Source organism: Arctopsyche grandis, chromosome 2 (assembly GCF_051622035.1).
Source record: "Arctopsyche grandis isolate Sample6627 chromosome 2, ASM5162203v2, whole genome shotgun sequence".
Lineage (NCBI taxonomy): Eukaryota > Metazoa > Arthropoda > Insecta > Trichoptera > Hydropsychidae > Arctopsyche > Arctopsyche grandis.
This window is the reverse complement of record NC_135356.1, coordinates 10,547,351-10,574,339: the sequence shown is the minus strand read 5'-3', so window position 1 is coordinate 10,574,339 and position 26,989 is coordinate 10,547,351. Positions and strand designations below refer to the sequence as shown.

Here is a 26,989-nt window from a genome sequence, read left to right as displayed (position 1 = left end):
ACCAAAAGGGCGAGAACTTTTCTTATCACTGAGTAGGAGTCTGACACAAAAACGTCTTTTTGGAAATATAATTTATTATTCAGTTTGTAAAGTTTTATTCGAATATTTATTTATTCATGCGAGCGTTAATAATAAACCAAATGTCACTGGTTTTATCCAACAATAATACAACAAAAACCACTCAGAAGTCTGACAATCTGACGAGAAAACTTTGACAAATATATCTTTGTTGGATTACGGCAATCCTTAATGTTCCACGATGCTAATGAATTTTTAACTCATCAGTAAATCAAAAAATATCATCAAATGTATAAAGGATAATATATTTTGCTCACCAGATATTTTATATATCAACATGTTTTATATATTTTGCACACGCGAGAAGTGGTGAACGACTAAAAAGTCAGATTTTCGCCAAAAAACACAGATTCATTAAAATAAGGATGTGAAATTACAAAACAGATTACGTCATTGCAATACCTGAAATGCTTGGGAAACTGAAACTTTCAAAAATAAATTTCTAATGACAAATGAAATTTGCATGATAAATCTTAAATATAGAAGAAGATAGAACCTTTTGATAGTAAATTATAAAGAAAAAAAACGTAGTGATAACTGAATTATGTATTTAAAATAATTCGTCTTTAATTTGATTAATGACGTCGGGCCGATAATTTATATTCATTTTTAAATAGATTAAATATAACTATATATAATGTGAACTTATAAAAATAAAATAAAACAATCGAATGATGTTGATTTTAATTGAGGCTTAAGGCGACATAGAGAGAGGTACATGACACGTGTTAGTCTTGCACATGTAAAAAAACGGGAGCACGTCTAAACGTGATATGGCACCTAGGCCAAAAATCACCCCCTCCTCTGAAGACTTTTTGTTGATATTTTCCACTTGTATTGACATAGGTTTGTATGTAGTACGATTCAGTGTGTTTGTATCTTAAGGTTATATGTAGATTTGAAAGCAAAAAAGGTCACATTCTAAAAAAGGTTTTCCTTTTCAACCAAGTATCTTCTAATGCCTCGTCTTCACGTTGGGCCAATATCGCCAACACGGAGCGGATGGCAACACATTGATTTTGACCCAACGTGAAGAGTGAGGATGAGGACCGTTCTTGATGTTGGCGCCAATCCGTGACCAAAACTTCGTGCAACAAATGATGCGTGTGAGAGCAGGATGCGTTTCAGAAGGCGATCTACTATTGTGACTCGGCCAACATTAAGAGAAGTCCATTAGGTCAAGATTTTTTGCTAAGATTAAAAGCAGTTATGTGTACAAGGATACCCTAAAAAGTAGTATTGCAGCGAATCAACGATATCTTTATGTCATAGAAAGGGATCTTCAAAGTCATATCGCACGTCAAACAAATTTGGATATCCCTTCGTTAAATCGTATGCACCCACCATTTGTAACTCGATTGACGTGCATGAGAAGTAACATCCGACGAATTAAGGTCGTTTTGTCGGTCAGAACGAAACCAGGCGCAGCATCGCTAGACTGATGTGTGACTGCTGAAACGAAGCGCACTTAGAGCACTTCTTTTGTCCACTTATATACCTAGACCTTAATGTAAAAAGTGTCTCGTGTCATATTGTCACTTGATGAAAAGTGTGTCGCATTATCATATTGACATAAACGTGTACCTAGCATAGAATGTGCATACAGTGCCGGCCACCTCAATAGCAACACCCTCAAAGTTTTTTTGAAATTTCTCTCTAGGTTATTTTTTTATTTATTAAAAAAAGGCCATCGTTACAAATATTTTCAGACTAAAGGTAGTCCTCGACTTACGACGATATGTGTTAACGACCGAAAAAAAAACAACGAATTTCGGAAAATTACTATTAAATCATGGGCTGCCGTCACTACAGCAACTGCCCTTTGGGAGAATTGAAATGGCGCATATTTCCGAGGAAATTAGTAAATAAGCAGATTTTGAAATGAATAAAATTGATAAGATCTTAATATTTTGACGTTTTATATGAAATTCGACTTGGAACCGGTGTGCAAGAACGGTTCCGTAAGTCGAGGAATATCTGTATTCTATTTAATTCTCGTTCATTTTTGGTTTGTGCAACTAGATTAAAAAAAAAAAAACAGTATTTTGGAACAAAATTGACGTCGAAAAAAGATAACAAATAACTTCGCTAATCTTCCAATGGATTATCTGCAATCCAAAATTGGAGCATAGTTGTGATGTGTGAAACCGAAGTTAAGATGCCCAGTTGGAAAAAAGCTTTTAAAAAAAAGACGACGAAAAAGAAGATCTGATGTTCCAACGCTCAAGTTTGGCTGATCGTTTTAAATCTGCATGGGTTATTAGGCAGGACTTCAATTAAGCGTCAGGAAAACAAATCAGTGTCAGAACTGTACGAAAACGAATTCAAACAGCTTGACTTCTTACTGAGAACAAAAAAATCCGTTAAACTGGGCGAAATTTCACGAAACTTTGACTGAAAGTGATTGGACAAGTGCTATATTTTCTGATGAAATTAAATTTCATCTGTGGAATGAATTGGGTGAGGCGGAAGGCGCATCGGAAGAACGGTAAAAAAACCGGGAAGTCTAATGATATGGTGATGCTTTTTCCACGGAATCGCAGCACTCCATTTTATAGATGGAACAGTGAAGTCAGAAGATTACGGAAAAAGTCGTGTTTACTGCTGTCTATAGAAAAACCCTTGTCGGAATCAAAGAGCTGTATTTTCCACGTCGACTCAGCGCCATGTCACCGGGCAAAAACGGCATTTTTAATATGTGCATTAGATATCGATAAAATAACAATTTATTCATAATATAAAGTAATATTTTTTTTAGATAAACAAATAAATACAAAGGAGAAGTCAGTATTCGATCACTACATACAACTGCCCAGAAATAGTCCAGATCTCAACCAAAATAGACATTTTTTTAAAGAAATTGTTTCTTCTGTTTTAAACTGCACATTATCAAAGTTCTTTTAGACTTGTTCAAAATATATTTACAGCTGTAAAAGAACTAAGGATGTGGGTCAGGCATAACTATATATTAAACATTCATGTTCGATACGCGGTGTGACTGCAAGGCGAAATTTTATAAGGTTAAGTGTGAATTGACTGAGCATCCTTGAATTTTCCAATAAGTAGATACCTAGCGCATACGTATATCAAGGACGAGGTATGTTACAGAGACCGCACTTAGAACGTACACTGCGAGGAAACCCTTTGACATTTTTACTCCATTTCACGATTAATTATATAACATGCAATTACATACATAGTTTTCACCATCGTGTAGTTGAACACGAAATACTCAATATTAATTCTATCGTATGCCCTTCGCATGTGTAACGTATCTGAAACATCCCAATACAGAGCTCACGTAACTTGGAGTTCAATGCGCAAAACTACATAGTTTAGATGAAATTCTAATATATATCCAAAACATTATTAACTTATTAATATGTCGTCGTACACGGAACTCTTGAAGGGATCTCTTGTCACAGTCCCTGATATTAAACTTAAAGACACTAACATTAAGTTTGTAAATTAGTCTACATATATGGGGCGTAGTCAATGATGACGAGGTTTCATTTACCAGTCATTTTGGATAAAGTAAAAATGTCCTTTTACCGTGTTAGCCGCCTTTGCGGTCGCTCTTTAGGCCTGGGATTCCACGAGAGGCGCTTGGCATACGATGACATATTTGTGGGCTCTTTGATATATGCGTCAAGCATTTGGGGTCATCGTGTCAAATTAAAACCAGTTCGCCGGATACTCAATAGTGTTCAATGCCTCTTGATCCTCAGGATTATCCATTAAGCTAATACGTGCTATTTTAAAGTAATCCTCCTTTATTTTTAATCAATAAAACCAACAATAACAAAAAGTATAATCAAGGCTGTCTAATGTTGTATAATCAGAAAGCAAGACCCAAAACATTTTTAAAAAAATCAGCAAAACGATTCTCAACTCCTACCACGATTCAACGTACATACTTCATAAAAGGGAAAAACGTCGCTTCTCCAAATATCTTCTTAGCAATACGAAATATCAAAATGGAGAAGTAAATTGCCAAACACAGGATGGGTCAGAGAGAAAGATCTATTGCCCCTTAGCACGACTGTTACATTTACAGCTACAGTATTTGCGGCAAATAATGGTAAAGTCTTCTTGCATAATTTGCGATGGAAATTTTCATTTCGCGCCTTATTTTTCAAATTATATAATTCAGTATTACCCAAACTGTGGTACGAATAAGATTTTAAAAATCTTAAGATTTAATTTAAGATTTAAAAAAAAAATATATATTTTGAATTATTCTAAAATTGAGGATTTTTTTTTTTTATTACATTATATACCATGAAGGCGTTACAGGTAAACCCTAATGCGCCTTCCTGGTCAATCACAAACAATACAGCATTTTTATTATACAAGTCGTTGAATTACGAGACACTGAAAGCTCGCAAATTAACGATACATCTATGAATTGTACATAAATCATACTCAAATATTGGTGACATAGTAGGTAGGAAGGTTTTTAGCCAATTTTTAATCGGGAACCATTTCAACAATGAAATCAGAGAAAATTGGCAAACTCTGATAGGAAAAGATCGACCTGGAGTCATAAATATCCAGGTCTGACCAGCAGCACTACAGATACTCAAAAATTATTTTCAATCGTGGTCAGCTCATGGGATCGAACCCGCCGCCTCTCGGTATTAGGCAGAAGCTTAACGACCGAGCTATGCTGCTGGCTGAATTTTGAACCAAAATCTGTTTTGAGAGAAAAGAGCATGTGTCTATTAGAAGTCATAGTTGAATTAAAATCAAGACAGTGGAGTCGGAGTCGGAGTAGTAAAATACCAACCGACTCCGATTCCTTTTTATTATTTTCATTTATCAATAGTATTATCGTACGTGCCAACTTTATTTATATACAATTGGATAAGTATATCCAATTGTATTGAAGGAAATCTAATAAATTTAGATATAATAATTTCTTTATAAAAATCATGAATTTAAATTAAAATCGTCGAATCGTCGACGTCTTTTGATGTATTTCCTAAACAGATTGTTTCCTCCGTCTCATACTTTTTTATTTCCATTTTTTTTTATTAAATTGATTTGTTTGCGTATGAAATTCATACACATTCATAAACATGAAATACGTGACAATTGTTTTCGTTGACAATAAAATAGGATTCCACTAAAATCGTTCAAGTTGAAGCCGGAGTCAAATTTTGAAATTAAATAGTTAATTTTGAACTGACCCCACAGCACTGATCAAATGAACCGAACAAAAAGGCACTGGGATAAATAAAAGGCTAATGTCTTCGATTTCGAAGTTAAAGCCGGAGTCGGATTAAAATTTTGAAATTAAATAGTAAAATTTTGAACCGACTCCACATCACTTATTTAAACGAACCGTACAAAAAGGCACTGGGATATAAAAAGATTAATAGAGTCGATAAAAAAGACAACTCCGATTAGGACATTTTCCCATAATCCGACTGGCTCTAATTTCAAAATGTAAAATTACATATGGATGTAAGACCATTTCCAGATACATAAATACAGTCAAAATTTCACCAAATTTCTTTTTATATTTATGAATAGTTGAAATCTTATATATGATTAATTAAATTACCTCTATTTTCAATTTCCAATACTTTCATTAGGATTTCAGGTCTTAAAATTTGTTTGGCTCTTTCCTATTATTGGTATTGAGAAAAAGGCATTCGGTATTGTTTAATTATTTTCGTCGCAAATATAAGCCGTATAGTATTTCAAAAGGTCGAAAACAGCTACGAGCCTAAAATATAGGAACAAAGATTCAATTCGACATTTTAAAAATCGTGGAGGCGAATTTTTTCATAACGATTCTGCATTCCCGGTAACGTAAATATGCATCATTTGCCAATCCCAATCACAAACGTTCCGCCTATTAAAGTGGGCGGGGCGTATCGAAGGGCGTCCCAGCGGTTACTATCCGCTGGGAAACTGCAAAAAGGAAAAAAGAAAAGCATCGCTTGGGCAAACGACGAAGCGCAAATCCGACCGGGGGGAAGTCGCAATTTCCCGTTTCTGGAAATTGTGAGACGGATGGTGGTGGCCGGATAGCGGTAGCCGGGTAGCGGTAGCCGGATAGCGGTAGCCGGATAGCGGGGCAAATCGGTTGTGAATCCGCCCTTCGAGCTTGCGGCCGAAAGGAGAAGCGAAACATCGATCGCGTCCGTACAGGCGGCAATGGCGCGCAGGCAACAACACGGCTACTGGCAACACCGCAAACGCTCACTCGCTCGCTCACTCACTCCCTCACTCACACACACACACACACACACACCACACACAATCTGCTAAAAGCGGGAACTGGGGGGAGGCTGGGGAGGTTTATCTGACCACCTGACCGCCCCCGTCCCCGGGGAGTGACAGTAGGGACAGAATGCACGGCTACATGTATTGTGTGTGAATGTGATCGACTGACCCAGAGTGCGCTTCGCTCCACATCACCAAGTTGCGTCGTATGCGGTCTACCCATGGCTATCGACAGCGAAATCTGGCCTTTTTTTTTCTCCACAGAGAGATTATACATATAAAAAAAATTCGAAAAAAAAACTATTCCCCTTAACAAGTCCATGGGCCTGATAAACGCCGATAGGCGTTGCATTTTGAGCATGTACAGAGTAAACAAGAATACTACCCGTTAAGCCTTTAAAAGTAGCATTGAACATGGGTCGTGAAATCCGTGTCATTCATTTGTCAACGTTTATAAAGACTCGCTTACACCGGAATTTCTGAATTTATAACCATAGCAGAATTACCCACTGGATATCCCTAACTGCTGAGTATTTTAGATTGTGGATTGGCATTTAGAATGTGAGCATTACATTTTAACAACAATGACGTAGATGGAACTAGTTTTGGAAAAATACATTCATTAATAGACTGCTTTTGTTTATTTTATATTGTTGCAAGATATATTTGAGAGTCTAAACGAGTCTTTACATAACTCGAAATCCTTCGTGATAGTTAGAAATCCTTCGTGATAGATAGAAATCCGTGGTAGTTATCTGGGGTTTGTTTGGATTAGCTACAATTGTTATACCTTTTTTTCTATTGGATGTCTAAATAATTCTAGTTGTAAATGTTGCAGAAATTTTCAGCGTGGCGGGGTTTCAACAGAAAAGACATCAGCACTCAAAGGATTAACCCTTTGCCTGCGAGACTAAGTTTTTGAAAGCTCACCATCCTTGCGGCATGATCTTGTAACAAACTATTTTTTCGTAGCGTGATCTCTATACACGCTCATTACTGTGAGAATTAGCGATTTTACTGTCTAAAAAATAGGAATCTATATAAATAAGATATTAATCTCTCTATTGATCCATCAATACGTGTTACTCTACAACGTATTGATGGATATATGACCCGAAGTAAATGTTGACACTTAACATTTGGTCAATCTGGAGCGAATATTCACACCGACGCGGCGAGATACTCACACATATATACGCAGCGCGATACCACACCAATACACAGGGTTTTGCAAAGTGTCAGCTAAATTATATTTTTCATTAATTACATGTCCGAGGTCTTTGGCTTCAAATGTGTGTGACTGATCACTCACACATTCATAACACTGATTTCCCCCTATATTTTTATACCAATAGTTTACGATCAATGTGTATTTACGTAAACAAACCATGTCTACTGTCAGCAATGGATAGGTGTGTCACACGATTACAAGATATTATTTATGAAATATTATAAAATGATTTTTTTTAATTGTATAAATAAAAAGTATATAATAAAACACAAACGAACACAAAATAATACAAAATAAAATAATAATTGCATAAAGTCACGTGTCACTGAAAAATAGCTAGTATCACTGGTATCGCCAATTCCAAAAAGTTTGGACAAGGCCGTATAGAATGACGTAAAAGGTTAGTAGAATATCAATATAATGTGAAAACAATAATAAATTAATTAATAATTAATTTGCATACATTATATTCGACTGATGTATTTTGTGGCAGCCCTTGGGAAGTTTCAAGAGGGGGCGTGTCGTAGGTCGTAAGTTAAAGCGCGTAATTCAACCGATTGAAAAATAGCATTTTTTACAAACGCTTATATAGATTTAAAACAGTTTTTTTTTACATGTAGTACTATAAGAGTCAAACTGATTTTACAAATAAACCACAATATTCAGATATCTGGCCGCGCTGCGTCGTTACAGTGCAGTGCCGCCTAGTTCGGTCAAACCTTTATTCGATATTTTTATAATTATGAAAGAAAAACCATTGGCTGCAAGCAAAAACTTTTTTTACGTAGCCTTAAAGTATTGGGCCTCAAAGGAAGAAGCTAGTAGAAAACTTGTGTCGTATCAAATAAAAGTTTCATCGATGTTAAACAAAGCCCTGTGCCTCAAACCACTCAATTTATCAAGTCAAAATTTTCTAAGTGAGTACTTTTCATACATCTGTTTTCGATTTTTTTGCTATCAAAAAAAATGTCCTGTGCAGGAGCAGCTAGTCAGATGCTGTATCTCTATCGCTCAATCACCTGTGCGGTACCATTGAGCAGTGTTTCCGAGAAGAGCTGGCACTCCTACGAAGGGCCGTGTGATGGAGATAGACAGCTTCTGACGAGCCGCCACTGGTCGCGTGCCTTAAAATAATCGATTCAAAACTAATAAAAACCTTGTAAAAATGTGGCTTTTTTGCCATATATCGGTTTTTTACTATTTAAAAAAATGTCCTATGCAGTAGCGGCCTGTCAGATCCAAATCAGTTGCCAAATTGAGCAGTGTTTCCGAGAAGAGCTGGCGCTCATATGAAACACTCCTCGCACGTAAATAAGAAAGGCTGTGTGACATAGATAGACGCATCCGACGATTTATCTCGACGAAACTTTAAAAAATTATCATTAATTGTTATAATTTTTCAGAATAATTCCGATATTTTTTAATTATTTTCAAAAATAATAAACGCTCAATGATCACCTTTTGCAGTTTAATTCGATCGATTATTTATTTGTATTCATTTAAGAATACTTGGAAAAGACGGCATGGAATAGTCGATGGATCCAAGGGGTTTGTTTGTTAATACATAAAGTTATACAAAAATACAAACAACAAATAAGAAAACATCAAATGAATAACTGAAAATAGAGGATAATCATCCGTTTGGACTGATTAATGAGAATTTTGCATTTTGCAGAAAACGCTAGTTTGCCAAAAACTTCATGTTACCGTCATTATTTTGAATATATAAAATATGCGTATCTAGCTTTATTTCAAAGACTAAAAGTTGCCCTGAAGGCAGAATTTAAAAAATATATGTACTCAATGTCGGATACACATTTCAAATATATAAAAATTCTATTTAAAAGTGTGTTTGTATGTTGTTGTACAGATGAATTATGAATAAACCTCGGTTTTAAGATTTTATCCAGAAGTACATATATATTTATGTACATGAACCACAGCATATCTCGCTGGTTAAGCGATTGTTTAGAGTAGAGAGGTCGTGGGTTCAAATTCCGTACCAGTATAACCTCATAGCTACTTTGTACCCTAATCAATCATATCCTGAGGATCGGTTTGTCGAAGCCTAAATAAAACCAATCGATAATGGTCAATTCGAGACACTCAGCTCATCTACAGAATACACTCAGCATTACATACTAAGACGATAAACAATCAATTCAATGGTAAACAGACAAAATGTGACATCATCGAGGAGAAACTAGGTGAATCCGTCCATTAAATATACAGCTTCACTGAGATTTATTACCTACTCATATAGAGATTAAATTAAAATGTAACTAAACCTAAAATCAAAACGATAAATTGCATTTCAATATAATAAGGTGACACATAAATATTATGCGATTGGTTCAAAATCCAAACAGCATAAATCAATAAGCAACTCAAGGAAAAGTTTTATTGCAACACATCACCGATAAATTGGGATTGAATGTATACATCAATAATGACGACTTTTATAGATAAAGATTTTAAAGATAGTAAATATATATATATATATATATATATATATATATATATATATATATATATATATATATATATATATATATATTTACTTAAACTGTTGCTTTTTAAGTCGACTGAATAAATATCATGAAATTTGCAAAACAGAACTAACATATGCTTAAAAAAACTATATACATGTACATAAATTTGAAAACGCTGTTTTAACATACATACATATGTATGGTGAATTTATCGTACATTCCGCTGTTGGCCACTGCAAATAAAATATATAAATACTAATAGCTTTGATTTCTCGAATCGAGAAATAGATTTACATTGATTTGCAGGCTGAAGAATGGCCTTATGTACATTTTATTCAGAAAACACTGTTTTATAACACCCCGTGCACGTGCCACGACTAAACTGTCGATACTTTTATTATCATCATGCAATAATAGCATTGTTGACTTTTATAAAATGACAAAATGCAGCTCGCATTTCATGAAATTAATTTCCTTTTATAACCTGAAAGCGATGTCAAGATTATAATACTATGGCAAACATTTGAAAGGGCTCAAAAATAACAAAATAAGTGAAAGTACAATCTGCTACAACTATATAATCGTTAAGACATTACCAGTCTTCGGCGGACGAATGCTTTGCTCTCTAGAGAGCAAAAAAAAGGTTAACAATAGAAATTGACAAAAGGATCCCATTTTGTTCTGTCCTGGCGCACTTCCGCGCCGCTATCTACTAATAACTAGTCACCGGAGCCTGAGGGAGCCATGTATTGTTCAAAGGTTGTAAATGCATTGTTAAAGGTTTGCCGAACAATGGATAGCACTGTGACTATCCTACCTCTACGAATAACTAAAGCCCGGACCCTGAGGGGGCCGTTTATTGTTCAAATGTTGTAAATGTTTAAGGTTTGCCGAACCTTTTTTACAAAGCATTTACAACAATTGAACAATAAACGGCACGCTTCCGGTCCTACCTCTACTAATAACCATACTAATACACTAGTGAAGAGTCTCGGTGATTATAAGATTATAAAAAAATGCCTATACCCTTCAGGTATAAGCACAGATTACCTAAACACAATCGGCTTTAGATCTTTGATTTCAGATTAGAATAATATAATACTATAACTAACAAAAATAAAATAAAATTGTAAAATAGAATATGATTAGTAGATCATTAGTTATTAAAATAGATATAAGATGTATTGTAAACGTAATCTAGGAATAATAAATAGCATTTAAAAAAAAAAAATAATCGTTTTATTGATTAAATAACCAAACCTAATTTAAAATATTCTCTAAAGATGAATTAAATGAAATAACATAAAATATTTCTATCAATACGGTAGTTCTGTAGCGTGTGGGGGGTGGGTAGATGACCCTGGACGCAAGATTGAACGGGGCGCCAGAACGCGGTTTGTAATATAGGGGATATTTTTTTATCATCTGATATTTTAAAATTAATGTTTATTTAAAATACAGAAGAACGTTACAAAGAACCTACATGCACACATTTGTATTTGCGAAAATGACAATACTCTCCATTTAACTGAATTTGTTATTTTGAATTTTAATTTATTTTTTAATCGTAGCCAGTAATGAGAAACCAGTAATTTTGATATTATACTTCTTTTATTAATTCCTCAACTCTCTATATTTATATCTATTTTTCGACCATTGTGGCGAATTAGGGATTCAAGCAATGCCACAATGGTCCAAACTTAAGCTTAATAAATTATATTCAAATAGTCAGATAAATAATCAGATAAATTGACGAAATGATCGACGGAGTCACAAATATACAAATCTAATCAGCAGCACTACAGAAACACCGAATAAATTCTTTTCAATCGAGGTTAACCCACGGCTTGAACCCAGGAACATCTCGGTGGTTGGCATTAACGCAACCACTGATCTATGCTGCTGGCTAATGGACTTAATAGACGTATTCGTAAATTATGAATAAATATAAATAAATAATGGCGGGGAGGGGGCGCTACAATACATACAGCTCAGTAATATAGTAAAAATGACGGCAATTTTTTGATCAGTAGCTATCTACATTGTACAATGTATAATATTTAAGAATTTGTTAACTTTATTTATCAGTTCGGTCAATAAAGAATACTTTTATTGAATTCATCAAAATATCCATTCTATAAAATTAAACTGACCATTTAATTAAATAAAACGCTAGCCAATCGATATATGAGCCGTTATTTTTGAAAGTGGCATAAGTCCACTTCTCTTAATTAAATAATAATATTTTGCATTTAAAATACTGATGGCCTGTAATACGTTTACTTAACTTTTCCGAGATTCTGGACATATCGAATTAAAAGAAGTGATAAAAATTTGTGAATTCAGTCAAACAGCATTTTTGGAACTGTAAATTGGTTTTCTGCAACTTTCAAATATAACGACTCATATGCACACATGGATATGTCTGACCACTTATTAAATATACTAATTGTATATATTATTCAAAATAAGTGACCTACAGCAAGTATGCAATTGAAAGCAGTTCAGAAATAGCCACCTGTTTATTGATACCATCAATGAAATCATTGCCATAAAGATACGCCCTAAGAAAATATACGATTCCACACAAATATATCGTAAATGCTGAGCCAAGTTAAGTAGACGAAAATTCGGAGCGGTATGCTAAAGCGTAATGCGAAAAGATGATGACGACGATGATGAATAATCGAATTGTGGAAGCATTCTAAAATAAAAAAGCCCACGATTCTAAATAAATGCATACATATGCATGTACATGTATGTAAATAGTAGAGTCAGCGGTAGGGGTTAAAATTAATTTATCTTGCTTCGAAAAACACACCGTTCGTGCATCTAGAGACCCGTGCACTCTGTGATGCGATGCATCGACAGATGAAATGATTAGGATGCACATTCGGGTAAACCGGTTCTTTGGTTTTTTCAACACACAAATCAGACTTTGCATGGATATTTTGAAAAGAAATACGACGTTGGATATATTACATATATACACATGTATAAATATATGTAATGCAGAACCTTCATTCAGGTAGACAACACATTCATCACCAATTACCAAGTCGTAAACGTGCTCGCTTATCCAGACAGATAGTCGCGTTGAAATTCGCACATTTTGTATCGGTAGAGAGCGAGGGCACACTCACAGAATTATATATTAAAATTATAGTATATGTATGAAAAATAAGTATGGACACTTATTGAAGTACAATCTATTTATTTATATTATACATTGAGCACTTGAAAAAGATTCAAGAGAATATGCAAGTTCGATTCAATGATATATTTGATGTATGGTACCGTCGTATAATAGACATAATAGGTGTGAATGGAATTGCTATGTTAAAGTTAAAAATATCAATTTGAAAAGGGGGGGTAGGCAAAGTTCAAAAATGTGTACACATGTAATGATATCATATGTTATGAAAAAGGATAGGTAGAAAAGGTTAATATAAATAATATTAAATTGTAATGTAAAAAAAACTAATTTACAAAAATAATTGTAACCACGTCAAACATAATATAACAAAGGAAGAATGATTAAATAAGTAAGGATCACATTTAACCTTCTGCCCTACAATAACGAATGTCACTCGTGTTGGTCGTTACTGAGCATGACCGGAAACAATGTACCAAATTACGATTTGTCATCGTATTGATTTTTAAAAGCTTATATATTACAAATTTTTTTTGGAAAAAAATTCACCAATATTTCAATATCCTGTAACATATTTTAATAATTTTAAAATATATAAGATAGAAAGTTTTAAGAAAATACCGCGATTTAAAAGGAATTAGACAATGACATTCTACGTATGACGCAATTAAGTTTAAGTTTAAGTGAGCTAAAATTGTATTCTCTTGGTTTATTTAATTGTGTCTTCTCGATGTATGTATGGATAACGGAAAATGTATGTCTCAATTTGAATACAAATTTTGTATTCCTGAATGTTTAAGCTCATATACATTACATGTTAACCAGCAGCATAGATCAATTACTTGGTTACGGATTCTATCCCTGGTGTGTGCTGCTGGCCAGACCTTGTATATGTGACTCCAAGGTCGATCGTTTCCTATCAGAGTTTGCCAATTTATCTGATCTCATCCAAAATATTGGCAAGTCTGTCCTATCTGTCTTGCAAAATTTAGAGTTATTCAGCATCTCGATTTTTGCTGATTTGGATCAATGCTGCTAACTTTTCCATAGATGTCTCTGCGGATGTTAATCGTTTTTTTATATTTGCCTTGTATAATACTTCTGTACAATGTTTAGGACTATATGTAGATGTCGTGTTTAATGTAAATATATAATTAATAAGTATGTACGTTATATTGAATTAATAATAATTATAAATCTGTGTAGCACCCTCGTCGCATTGGAGAAGTCTGTTAAGGCGAGTGTACATAATTGATTGAATAAAAATAAAATATGGAGCAAAAAATGCGAATTTTCGATTCTCATCCATGGACCTAATTGGAAAGCTTTCGTCGCATCTAGAGAACGTTAAACAAAATAAAAACCTATTGATTTTAAACAATGTCCTGTGCAAAAATTTCGAAAATATAAGTTTTGACTAATAAACGAGAATTGAGAGTCGCCTTTTCGCTCGAAAGTCTTTTGAGGTTTTTGAATGGGAGAAGCGTTACTTTCAGAAAATTTTAATTACTTTATCTATGTACGTAGTAAAAATAGATGAAGTTTTGTGATCATGCGAAAATTCGAACTCGAGATATTGACTGATTCGAACTCAGAATCGATTACTGATCACGTTTTCATATCTAGAAAAAATGTGTGTGTGTGTCTGTGTATTTTGGGGATTTTTTGAACACCGAACACCGATTTTTTGTTACCGAATTACAGTAACCGAAACTTAGTATCGGTTACTGTAATTCTTATCGACACAACGTAAATTTATTTTTCATGTTCCAGTGATTATTTTGAAAATAAAAGTCGTCGAGAGCTTACTTTGGTATATACCTTTAATTTAAACACAGAAAATACCCACAAAAAGTACCCCATGTACGCAAAAAATATTCAAAATACACATAATGTATGGTACCCATTCCCTATTTTCACGTACATTACCGAGTAATAAAAAAAAATCGATTCAAAACGGTGAAAAGAGTCATTCGGCTTTAACGACTACAATTTCCATTTCAGATTCTGCGAAAATTTGCTATTTTTCATTACAAAATATTTTAATATTGCTCGCTCGATACCAAAAAAGGCCATATAATATGCTTCACATTACCAAACGAACGCTTTTATGTATATATGTACAACTGAGGAAAAATATCAATTTCCACTTGAAAATTATTATTTATTTTCATCAACCTCACTTCGTGGAAGTACGATATTACATATATGTATAAAGTGACATTTTTTTTTTACGTAATATGAACTCTCGAATTAAATTTAAACGCAAAAATTATCGCGCTCACTTAATACCTCTCGACAGCCTCATACTTTTCTAAGTTGAGTTATTAAATCAGAATGCAGACAACTTTTCAAAAAAAAATGCCAAGTCACATTTTTTTGCAACAAAATGAAGTTATGTATTATTTTTTATTTATTACTAGCTGAAGCCGGCAATTCCCATTCCCGCTTCGTTTTTCCCGTTCCCGAGTTAAGGTCTTTTTTTTCCGAGTTAACGCTAACGTTTTTTTCCGTTCCCGTTCCCGAGTAAAGTCTTTTAACAGCGGAAAAACGCTGGCAGCGAACACATTTGAAATTATTCAATTGTTTGTTTATTTTACCCTAACAACGCAGGTGGACACGCGAAAACATTTTAAATTATTGCGTTGCAATGCCACTCATTCCCGTTATTGGGCGATTTATTTTAACATAAACCATCGCGGGCATACACACAATAACTCCTGTAAGTTTCATCGCAATTTGTTGAATGGCTTTTTTTTTGCTCTCTAGAGAGCAAAAAAAAAGGTTAATAATAGAAATTGACAAAAGGATCCCATTTATTTCGGCGCTGGCGCATCGCAGCGCCGGAGACTGCTTATAAGTAGTGAGCGGACCCAAAGCACGCCGTTCATTGTTCAATTGTTGTAAATGCTTTGTTAAAGATACGCCGAACCTTTTTTTTGCACTCTATCTTTGTAAATAGAGCCAAACCGCCCCGATTCCTGGAAAAAGCACGCTCTCTATCCGCAGTCTACTTATAAGTAGTCACCGGACCCAGAAGGTGCCGCGTATTGTTCAAAGGTTGTAAATGCATTGTTTAAGGTTTGCCGAACCTTTTTTACAAAGGATTTACAACAATGGAACAATGGATAGCACTGTGACTATCCTACCTCTACTTATAAGTAGTGGCCGGATTCACAGCGCGCCGTTTATTGTTCAATTGTTGTAAAAGGTTCACCCAACCTTTTTTTTGTGCTCTATCTTTGTAAATAGAGCCAAACCGCCCCGATTTCTGGAAAAAGCACGCTCTCTATCCGCAGTCTACTTATAAGGATCCGAGTCCAGATGGGGAACAAAAGAAGAAACGACAAGAGCCGAACTAGGCAGTTGATTTATATATTTATGTGGAATAAAATCAGCCAACTGACTATCTAAAAAAAATAATGCTAGTGCCAAATATACATGGAGAGCATTTTTCCATCGACTTTAAGATGTGATTTGTTATAAAAGTTCGGGCCACCATGGCATTAGAGGTATTACTAATACGCCACTATGGTCGAAATACACATAAAAAAGAGATGAGACGATACTTGTTATCAAGTGGCCCCGCCTTGACCTTGACCCCCCATTGGGCTCTGATCCTAAAGACATCAAACGAGGCAATTTATCGATCGATTAGTTGTTCGATAAATTGCATGCAACGATAATTATCGTAATAGGAAATCCAACGTGCGAATTATCAACTTTGTTTTTGAGAATTTTTGATCGAACCGAGATTCTTTTGTTTAGAATTTTAAGATCACAATGACAAAAAAACAAATCTTCGTCATTTCTAGGGATTGCAATACCGTAAATCAGCAAAATGTGGCCATCGGTAATTACTGGTAAATTTACCTATAGTTATTTAACGCTAAGCTTAAGTCGATATACGGACATATTATTGCATAATATTGCATTAAAATCGATGCAAATAGCGTACTGTGGATTAGGGGACTCAAAATTCGTTTAATTTCAGTATGAATTTCAAAAAAGATGCATTCGTAAGAATGGCTACGCTGGTGCTTGCTTAAGAGTAGCAACACAGACCAACCAATTCAATAATGATCCAAACATTCAAATGGTTCAAACTTTAAATAAATAAATACGATTGTGGTAAAAACATAAAAAAGAAAAATATATTAATTATTAAGAATGGAATTCATTTGGCATTATTTACCTGACATTTATTTTTTAATTATTTTTGATTTAATTTAGGCTAACGTTTTTAGGAAAATTAACCACATTTGTTTACTGTTTACCGGTAAATGAAATTTGACATTAAATTGCAATCCCTAGTTATTTCACATTATACATGTGTAAAAAAAAGCCTAACTTAGTAGGTTTTTCCTCGATTCATACGCCCTATAGCTACGTATAAATAGACTTAGGCTAATGGTCGGTGCAATTGCAAATAACAATAGACCGTTTCTTGTAATTATTATTATTATTAGTTGTTTGTGTATATATATGTTTTGTTTTTGTTATGTCTAATTTCTTTAGTTTTTATTTTGTTTCTTTTATTTTCTGTTATATTTTTGACCATTGTGGCACATTAGGAATTCCCGTAACGCTACGATGGTCCAAACGTTAAATAAATAAATTAGTGTCCAAAGCAAGAGAGCAAAAAAGCATAGTTTTCCCAAGAAATTAATAATAGTGCCCCTTGTTTAGTGACCGTTGACTAGCCGTCCATTAGTTATTTATAACTTAAATTTAAAACCACGTATCAATTAATTTCCAAAACCATCCATTGAAACAGCAACGGGCAAAACATAGCAGAAAATAATATCAAAAGGAACTTAAATAGAGTGAATTATATTAAAAATCATAATTTTTAAATCCAGAACTCCCGACTTTTTGCAATCGGGTGTTGTAGAATTATCAGCATTGCGCTCGAAGGACGCAATATACGTGTCCAGAATAGTCCCGACTATGGGGGCGAGTACGTTTTTCTTCTTTCTTTAGAAACTACCTCAGCTCAGATTTTGTAAACAACTAACTCGTGTAAGCAGCGAGTACGTATTAATTATATTACCATATACATATTGTAGTATATATATATATATATATATATATATATATATATATATATATATATATATATATATATATATATATATATATATATATATATATATATATATATATATATATATATATATATATAATATATTATAGATATTAACTTTATAGAAGAAATTTCGGACGACATACTAAAAAAAGTCGTATCGTCCCCGCCGGCAGGTCCCATCATAGAAGCAAGACGATTGTCTAGTAATTATTATATTACTATTTATTGTTGTCATATGTCCATTGCCTATGTATTTTAATACATAGAAAAATATATACTGTAATATTATTTTAGCTAGAGACATTTGAAATACATATAAGAAAAATGCCCTATTTTGCATGTTTTTTTAAAATTCGTATCTCGCCTTAATTTAAAAATATAAATAATCTTTTTTAATCGTAAAACATGTTAAATAGTTGAAATCAAATAATAAAACCAAAAAAACTTGTGTATAGCTTCATGTAATTAAAAAAAATCGAAAACATCGAACAATTGAAAGTGATGCGATTTCTCTGCATCTTACTGTATATATATTATATAATATGTATGTGGAACAAAGTGAGCGTGAGGTCCCACTCTTCGGAAATTCATATTTTTATTTTATTTTATTTATTGAAAAATCAACAGACAGGATGTACATAGATATGTATAAAAAAACAAATAGTAAATAAATAATATATGTAACATCAGAGTCCAATAACAGATTTTTACAAAAATGAAAAAGATAAATAGAAGAATAAAGGCATGACAAAATATGTAGAACATCGTATGTACCCAACAAATAACAGGATAGCTGCAAATTCCTGAAGCAATTTGCTATTCCTGGATGGTACACGAAGCTGAGATTTGCAATTTGACCTATCAAAGAGCGAATCATATTGCGCGAAATGAGAAACGAGCAAATGTAATAAAACCTCGGTACAACTGCATCCGATGAGATTGGTGATGCAGATTTAAAATGACAGGTACGCGTGATATTTTCCCCCCACGAAAGCGTATTTTAAAAAATCATTTGAGCCGATTTTTAATACGTAAACTTTTTTCTTTCATCTTCCTAAATATGGCATTTTTATTTCGCGAATGTTTCAATTAAAAGGGGATAGATATTTTCACCCCTCGAAAAATGTATTTGCATTTAAATATAGTACATGAATATAATTTTTTTTTTGTTCTTTTATGTATTATTGTTTATACATGAAATATATTTTATTTATCTATCGCAAATTCAAATATATACATATAGCATCTCGGATTTGGTGATACCCACTCTATCTCTCCATAAAGATAATTGTTTATTGATGTTTGTAATTTGGCTACGATAGCGCATTGGAGTTTAGTTGTGAGGCCTTCCTAGTATACATACACATGAGTTTGGTGCAAGCGCTCGACAATCACCAGACAGACTGAACGACAGATAAACTGGATGGCAACTTTAAACGCAATTCTCGAATGATAGATTAAACATCAGATGACGAGTAACCTTTCGATGTGCACAGATGCACAGTTTTGGAAAGGTAAAGATATTATTAAATTTCAAAAGAACCCTAATCTGGAATATCGAATAGAATCAAATGTGCTGCAAAAAATAAGTTCGTATAAAAAGTATTCGAATACACATATTTGAGATCCCTAATACCGATGGAATTTAAAAAATATGTAGATATGCTTTCGTGAGATGAAAGCATTTATTATGGATTCAAAATCTGCTTGAATAGAATTTTCAAAAAACGTCTTTGTGAAATAAAAAAAAAACGATAAATAATATAAAACTCAATAAATAAAAAGAATATATGCGTGTATCGTTTATGTGAAATACACACATACGAAAGCTATAATGTAACAATAGGCAAACGATTGTATCGTTAACGTGGCGTTTAATAATTTATTAGAGTCGAATAGGCAACAAGTCGATCATTAAATATTTAGATTTTAATACGAAGTAGGAGTACTACAGTATGATACATAAAAATATTAATTTGTTAGGGCGGCCCTGAAAATAACCCAGTTCATAGTTTACATCCGTGGAAACGTTACTGTAGATTAATAGTCAGTAATACCTGTAAAAATGCCTTTTCATGATTTATGATCAAAAGCCCATCGTTCCGCGGGTAATGACAAAGATACATACATCATGCATATACATATGTACATTATCGACAAACTTCATTTACATAATTACATAACTACGAAGTTAAACGATCAAATCGAAATTATACGTTATGCTTTCAAGTCAAACTTCAGCCTAATGAATATTTTATAGCTACACTTAGACAAAGGTTACATACATTTCAGTATCGAAACATGTGAACATACAGAGAGCGAACATGTGTAAGTCCCTTTTTGTTAAAAGCATTTATTTTTATCTTTATCCTTAAAGCTTTACTTAAGATATTATTTAAATATAAAAAATACGATTTATATAATAAATTGCGCCGTAGACAAAGGTTACATACATTTTATTATCGAAACATATGAACATACAAAGAGCGAACATGTGTAAGTCCCTTTTTGTTAAAAGCATTTATTTTTATCCTTATTCTTAAAGCTTTACTTAAGATATTATTTGAATGTAAAAAATACGATTTATATAATAAATTGCGCCGTAGACAAAATAAAAAAAAAGCGGGATAAAATTTTAGTTATATATAAATTCTAATTAGAAGTTTGTATTTCAATTCAATTTTGTGAAGTTTCAATTTAGAAATAAAAAAAAAATACGTATCAATTGAAACGTTTATCGTCACCACAGCGAAGTTTTTAATTAGTTTTTTTTCTTCATATAAACGAACCAAGAAAATTTGTTCCCCCTCATCTCCTATATATATGTGCATACATACATACATATGTATGTATAGACTTGACGGTTCACGTACTACGCTAGTGAGAATAATGAAATCAGTGAAACCCCATAATCAAAGATCGGCGGACAAGTTTCTTTTGTCCACAAAAAAGGGTTCACTTGTAAATTTAGCTTTTATGTAACTCACAAAGAACGCCTAGGAAACTTTTGGCAGTTGGAAAGCGCACCACTTTGATGTTTGACGTCTTTGCTTATTTGTATGACTTCTTATAGGTGTATATGAACCTTTGAACAATTCGAGAAAATACCTGCAATTCTTGCAAAGGTGGTCAATTCCGGTTGAGATTGAAAATGGGCTACAATTCAGGGGAGGGGGGAGGGTCTTTAACAACTAGTGCTTTTTTTTACTGAAAAATATTATTATTAAAAACTTATGGTTTTAAATGTGTTTATCTCTACAAAAAATCCAATAATTAATAATCATCATTTAAAGCCTTCCACGGACGAAAGTCTTTTCAAAACGCTTGTATTCGATTCTGTAGTGATAATGTAATTTCATGCACCCATTTCCCTAATGGTCTTCCTTGCACCATTTTACATTCTCTCAGGTACCATTCGAGCACTTTTTTCGTCCATAATTCTAGCCACGTGACCCGCCTATTGCCATTTCAACCTCTTCACTCTCGCAACTACATCAACTTTATATTTTCATCCATCCATCTCCCTTAAGGTGCAGACACTAAGACAGCCGCGTACCACTCTAATATGTAAGAGTGGTACGCGGCACGTTTTTTTGGACGTGTCTAAAAACGATACCTCGCATAATCTAAGCTGTCGCAATCCATGGCAAAACTCACCCTTGGATGTTTTATACTTCTATTGACAGTGACCGACAGTGGTAATTTCCATATTTGAAGAAATGGAAGTGAAACTCATCAAAATAATAAAACCGTACGAATAAAACAATGACATGAATATACATACGGCACGTATTTTGTTATAGATAGTTTTGCACATGAAAAAAATGCTTGCATGCTTAGTCTGTGCCCACTCCCTGGAGTATTTTCGGTGATATTTTATCCTTGTATTAACAGTGTGTTCTTACCATTATGGTCTTTCTTTCTCTCGGGCACCATTCGAGCATTTCTTTCATCCATTCAACTACCCTTGTCATACTTCTGACCCGTGTATTCCGTTTCATATATCTCCTCATTATGCCGAACACATAGCATTTCATACTTCATTGTGTGCATTGGACTTTATGCAAGATTCCAAAGTTCAACGTCCGAGTTTCTCATCAATATGTCATCACTGGCAAAACACATTAATCGAAGATCTTTTCATTTGGGCAAAGTGGCATTTCAAGTGCGATTTATAATACCTCGTGCTAAAAGATCGGATTGATTCAATACATACGTATCTTGCTGAGATTGTCGAACTTTAGAGAAATGTAAGTACATAAAAATATATGTATATATTTGATCGCTTTCACCACAAAAAGTGAACTTACATATTCTACAAAAAGTCGAAACAAATAACATGATATAAATATCATAATAAGAATGTTCAATATCAAGAAAATTGAAATAATTCAAAAGGTCAAAATATAATAATTAATTTTTATCCAACTTTATCAACTCAAGTTAGTACATAAAGAATACAAATATAAATTTTCTGTTTGATACGTTTAATAGTGTGGAAAAATTGTGTGGTCACAACATTTTAACTCACTTCCGGTTTATCAAACTTGTTGATTTTTTTATTTATATACATGACATTGATACATGGATTATACTCGAATTTTCTGTTGAAGAGCACTCATATTTAAAGGGTCAAAAAAAATAGTGGAAGAAAAATCGAACAAGATTAAACTGCCACTTCCGGTTGACGGAACTTCACTAAATTATATATATTACTTATCATTAAGCGTAAACTTCTAGATATTAAATTTCAGTTGAATACACCGAAAGGTTTCTGAGAAAAACATAAAAAAAACCTCGAACCTCTAGAGCAAAAGTACTACTTCCGGTTGAGGCAAAATATCAGCTTATGTAATTTATTATACCTATTATAACACGATTTATTTGTTTAGTGGCTTAGGAGATAATTGAATCCAAAACTTAAAAAAAGAAGACAAATTAGGGGAGGACCACTTCCGGTCAACTTACGACATGTCGATAAGCAATTCAGTAACTGGTACCAAGTTTCAGTTTGATAGGACTAACGCTATTCAAAAAATCTCCAAAATATACGGACACACATACATGTTTTTCTAAAGCACGAAAACGTGATCAGTGATCGATTCTGTGTTGAAATCAGCCAAAATCTCAAAGTCGAATTTTTGCATGATTACAAAACTTTATCTATTGTTACTACGTACATAGATAAAGTAAAAAAAAAAAACAGTGCATAAAAATAAACAAAATGAAAACACGAGGTTGAAAAGCCATTTGGTGAGTACCTCAACGTAGCCGCTAATATAGAGTGTCTTGGGACCGGGAAGGGTTGATTTCATTCTACAAGATGAAATAATATGCCTGTTGAGTAATAGCGTACTTTGATTAAATTTCTCATAGAGATATACATACATACATATATACACAGTTCTGCCTAATGGAGCCGTGCCACAACAGTGAAATTCTGATTGCTTCTACTTCGTGGATCTTTTTACATACATCTGTATACGTATACAAGTAGTCAAACATGTAATACGTATACAAGTAAGTATACGTTTACTTTTACATTCAAGAAAATGTATGCATTTGCGGCTGTTAGAATATTACACATTACAGATTTACATGTTTGATAACTGACCATCCACTGCTGGATGAAAACCACTCCAACGCGCATCCATTCGTCTGTTTTGAATAACTCTCGTCTATCTCATCCCACACATCTTTCTATGTTATTTCATTAACCCATCTCCATTGTGGCCTTCCTTGCACCCACCCTTTCACAGTATCTGGGAAACCGTTCGAGCACTTCTTTTGTCCATTATTCTAGCTACATGACCCACCCATTGTCATTTCAACCTCCAATCTCTCCACTATATGAACTATCCTTGTCATACATTTTTCTAATTTCATCTATTATCTCGCCTGGGTCCTTCTTGCATTTCTTGATTACCATTTGAGCACTTCTTTCGTCCATTCTTCTAGCTGCCTGACCCACCCATTGCCATTTCAACATCACTCTTTCCACTATAGGAACTACCCATGTCATACATTTTTTTTAATTTCATCAGTTATCTCGCGTGGGCTTTTCTTGCATTTCTGGAGTACCATTCGAGCACTTCTTTCGTCCATTCTTCTAGCTGCCTGACCCGCATATTGCCATTTCAATCACTTATCAACTTTCTAATGTCACCTATCCATTTATCTCCTGGCTTTCCCTTGCACCCTTTTGCATTTCTCGAATACCGCTTTCGTCCATTCTTCTAGTTGCTTGACAGGCCTATTGCCATTTCAATCTCTTCACTAGATCAACTTTCTAATTTCATCCATCCATCTCCTTTATGGCCTTCGTTGGTTATTTTTGCATTCTCTCGTCTATTCAACTATCCTCGTCATACTTTTCACCCACGTATTTCGTTTCTTATCTTTCCTCGTTATACCGAACACAGCGTTCTATACTCCCTTGAGTGCATTGGTCTTTATCCAGCATTCTGGCGTTCAATGCCCAAGTTTCGCATCAATACGTCATCTATAGCAAAACACATTGACGGAAGATATTTTTAAAAGCTTTTATTATTCAGACAAAGTATCATTTCAGATTCGAAAACGGCGTTCATTCGCCCATAAAATTAAATCATATTATAAATACTAACAATATCACAGAAACAGTAGCTATTGGAATAGACTTAAAATGATCAACATCAAATCAAATCAAATCATGGGAACAGTATTGACTGAGATGAATGTGTGGTTAAGCGATTTTTTGATTTCACATTTTCTTTTTTACCTAACCCCAAGAATGCTGATCAACGCCGACTGGTGTTCTGCTGATAAATCCATAGGCCTGTAAAGCGCCGATAGGCGTTGTAAATTTTACATGTACAAAGTAAATAATAATACTACCTGCTAAGCCTTTAAAGGTAGCAATGAAAAAAAAAATTCATTAAACATGGGTCGTGTAATCCGTGTCATTCATTTGTCTACGTTTGTAAAGACTCCCTTACACTGGAATTTCTGAATTTATAGCCATTGCAGAATTACCCGCTGGATATTCCTAACTGCTGAGTATTTTAGATTGTGGCTTGGCATTTAGATTGTGAGCATTACATTTTAACAACGATGACGTAGATGGAACTAGTTTTGGAAAAATACATTCATGACTTCTTTTGATTATTTTATATTGTTGCAAGATATATTGGAGAGTCTAAACACACCTTTACAAAACTCGAAATCCTAGGCGGCAGTTATCTAGGGTTTATTTGGATTAGCTACAATTTTTATACCTACTTTCTATTGGATATCTAAATAATTCTAGTTGGAAATGTTGGCGAAGTTTTTATTGTGGCGGGCTTTCAACAGAAAAGCCGTCAGCACTCAAAGGGTTAACAATTGTATTTTATAATTTTTAATTTTTGATTTCACCTTTTACAATATTTTAGAATGCAAACAATCTTGATTTTTGCCTCATTCATTTCATTTCATTGCATTTTTTTTCTATATTTGTTATTTATTCTGTATTCATGTTTAAATTAAGATTTTTGATTAAGAAAAAATTTATATATATATATATATATATATATATATATATATATATATATATATATATATATATATATATATATATATATACATATATAATTATATTTTCGGAATAAAAATTAATTCCGATTTTAATAGAATCCTACCGTAATACTAAAGACGGAATTTACGAGCCCGTTTCTTTAACACGTCAAGGCAGATAGATCGGCGAGGCTGCTGCGGCACTCACGTGGCTTGGATCCTTTTCGCAGAACTGCAAGAGCACATGAGCCAACGTGCAAATCTGACACGTAGAACCGAGCTCGAGAGCAAGAACATCCAAGATGTGTACGCAAGACGAACCAGTATGTAGAGCAGCTGACTGTCACATTGTCACGGACATCCCATCACATCACACATGTCAACTCTTCAACTTTCCATTAAACAAAACACACACACGAATACGTGTCAAACCACATACACACACACACACACGCATACACACGCGCATATACACAGGGAACCTTCGGGTTGTATGATGGGGAGGGGGGAGGGGCGAAGAGCGGACGTGCGCGCGCGCGCATACACTATGGGGCGCTGACCTGGGCGTGTCCGCCTTCGATGGGGGCGCGATGGGTGGAGTCCCGACTGCGGAGCGCTTGCCACCTGCTCCGGGGGCGATTTCCGAACTGGTCTCCTCCCCTCCCCCGTTCGGGTGTCTGCCCCGCCCCTGTCCGTGTCGGGGGTCCGCGGAATACGGTCGTGAAGGTCGCGCGCGGTCTTGGTGCTTACCTGTGTGCGGATGCGCGCTTGGAAACGGGGGGGTGCACGCGGTTGCGGTCCGGGGCGCCGGGCGCAGCTCCCGGGACGCCGCCCCGCACCGCTCGACTTTATCGACGCAGCGCCACACACAATAGCGAATGGGTGTTGCCAGGATAGTAAAACGCGACCGGAGGGCAACCTTCGCGGGCTACCAATCGAAACAAGAGAATGCCAATTTTGAATGAATTTTTTATTTTTTTTTTTGACTCAGTTGCAACTATTCGACGGCCAATTTTATGATATTCCAGAAGAAGATCGATACACCGAGCTCAATTAGCAAATTGGATTGTACTTTTTAAATGTTTTATTTATTGCAGGGGTTTTTAACCTTTTATTTTTGATATGTATATATTGATACGGTATTTCACTAATGAAATACCGTATCAATCAGAGGT

At 34.3% G+C, this 26,989-nt stretch overlaps 1 protein-coding gene across 1 annotated transcript in view; it reads right to left on the bottom strand.

Moving 5' to 3' along the window:
- Window positions 1-26,730, bottom strand: part of LOC143921931 (uncharacterized) — a 106,752-nt gene extending 80,022 nt beyond the window's left edge. The window contains exon 1 of the mRNA XM_077445255.1: window positions 26,375-26,730. The gene's annotated coding sequence lies outside the window, so the exon portion shown is untranslated. The remainder of the gene's footprint in view (window positions 1-26,374) is intronic.
- Window positions 26,731-26,989: the final 259 nt, after the last annotated feature.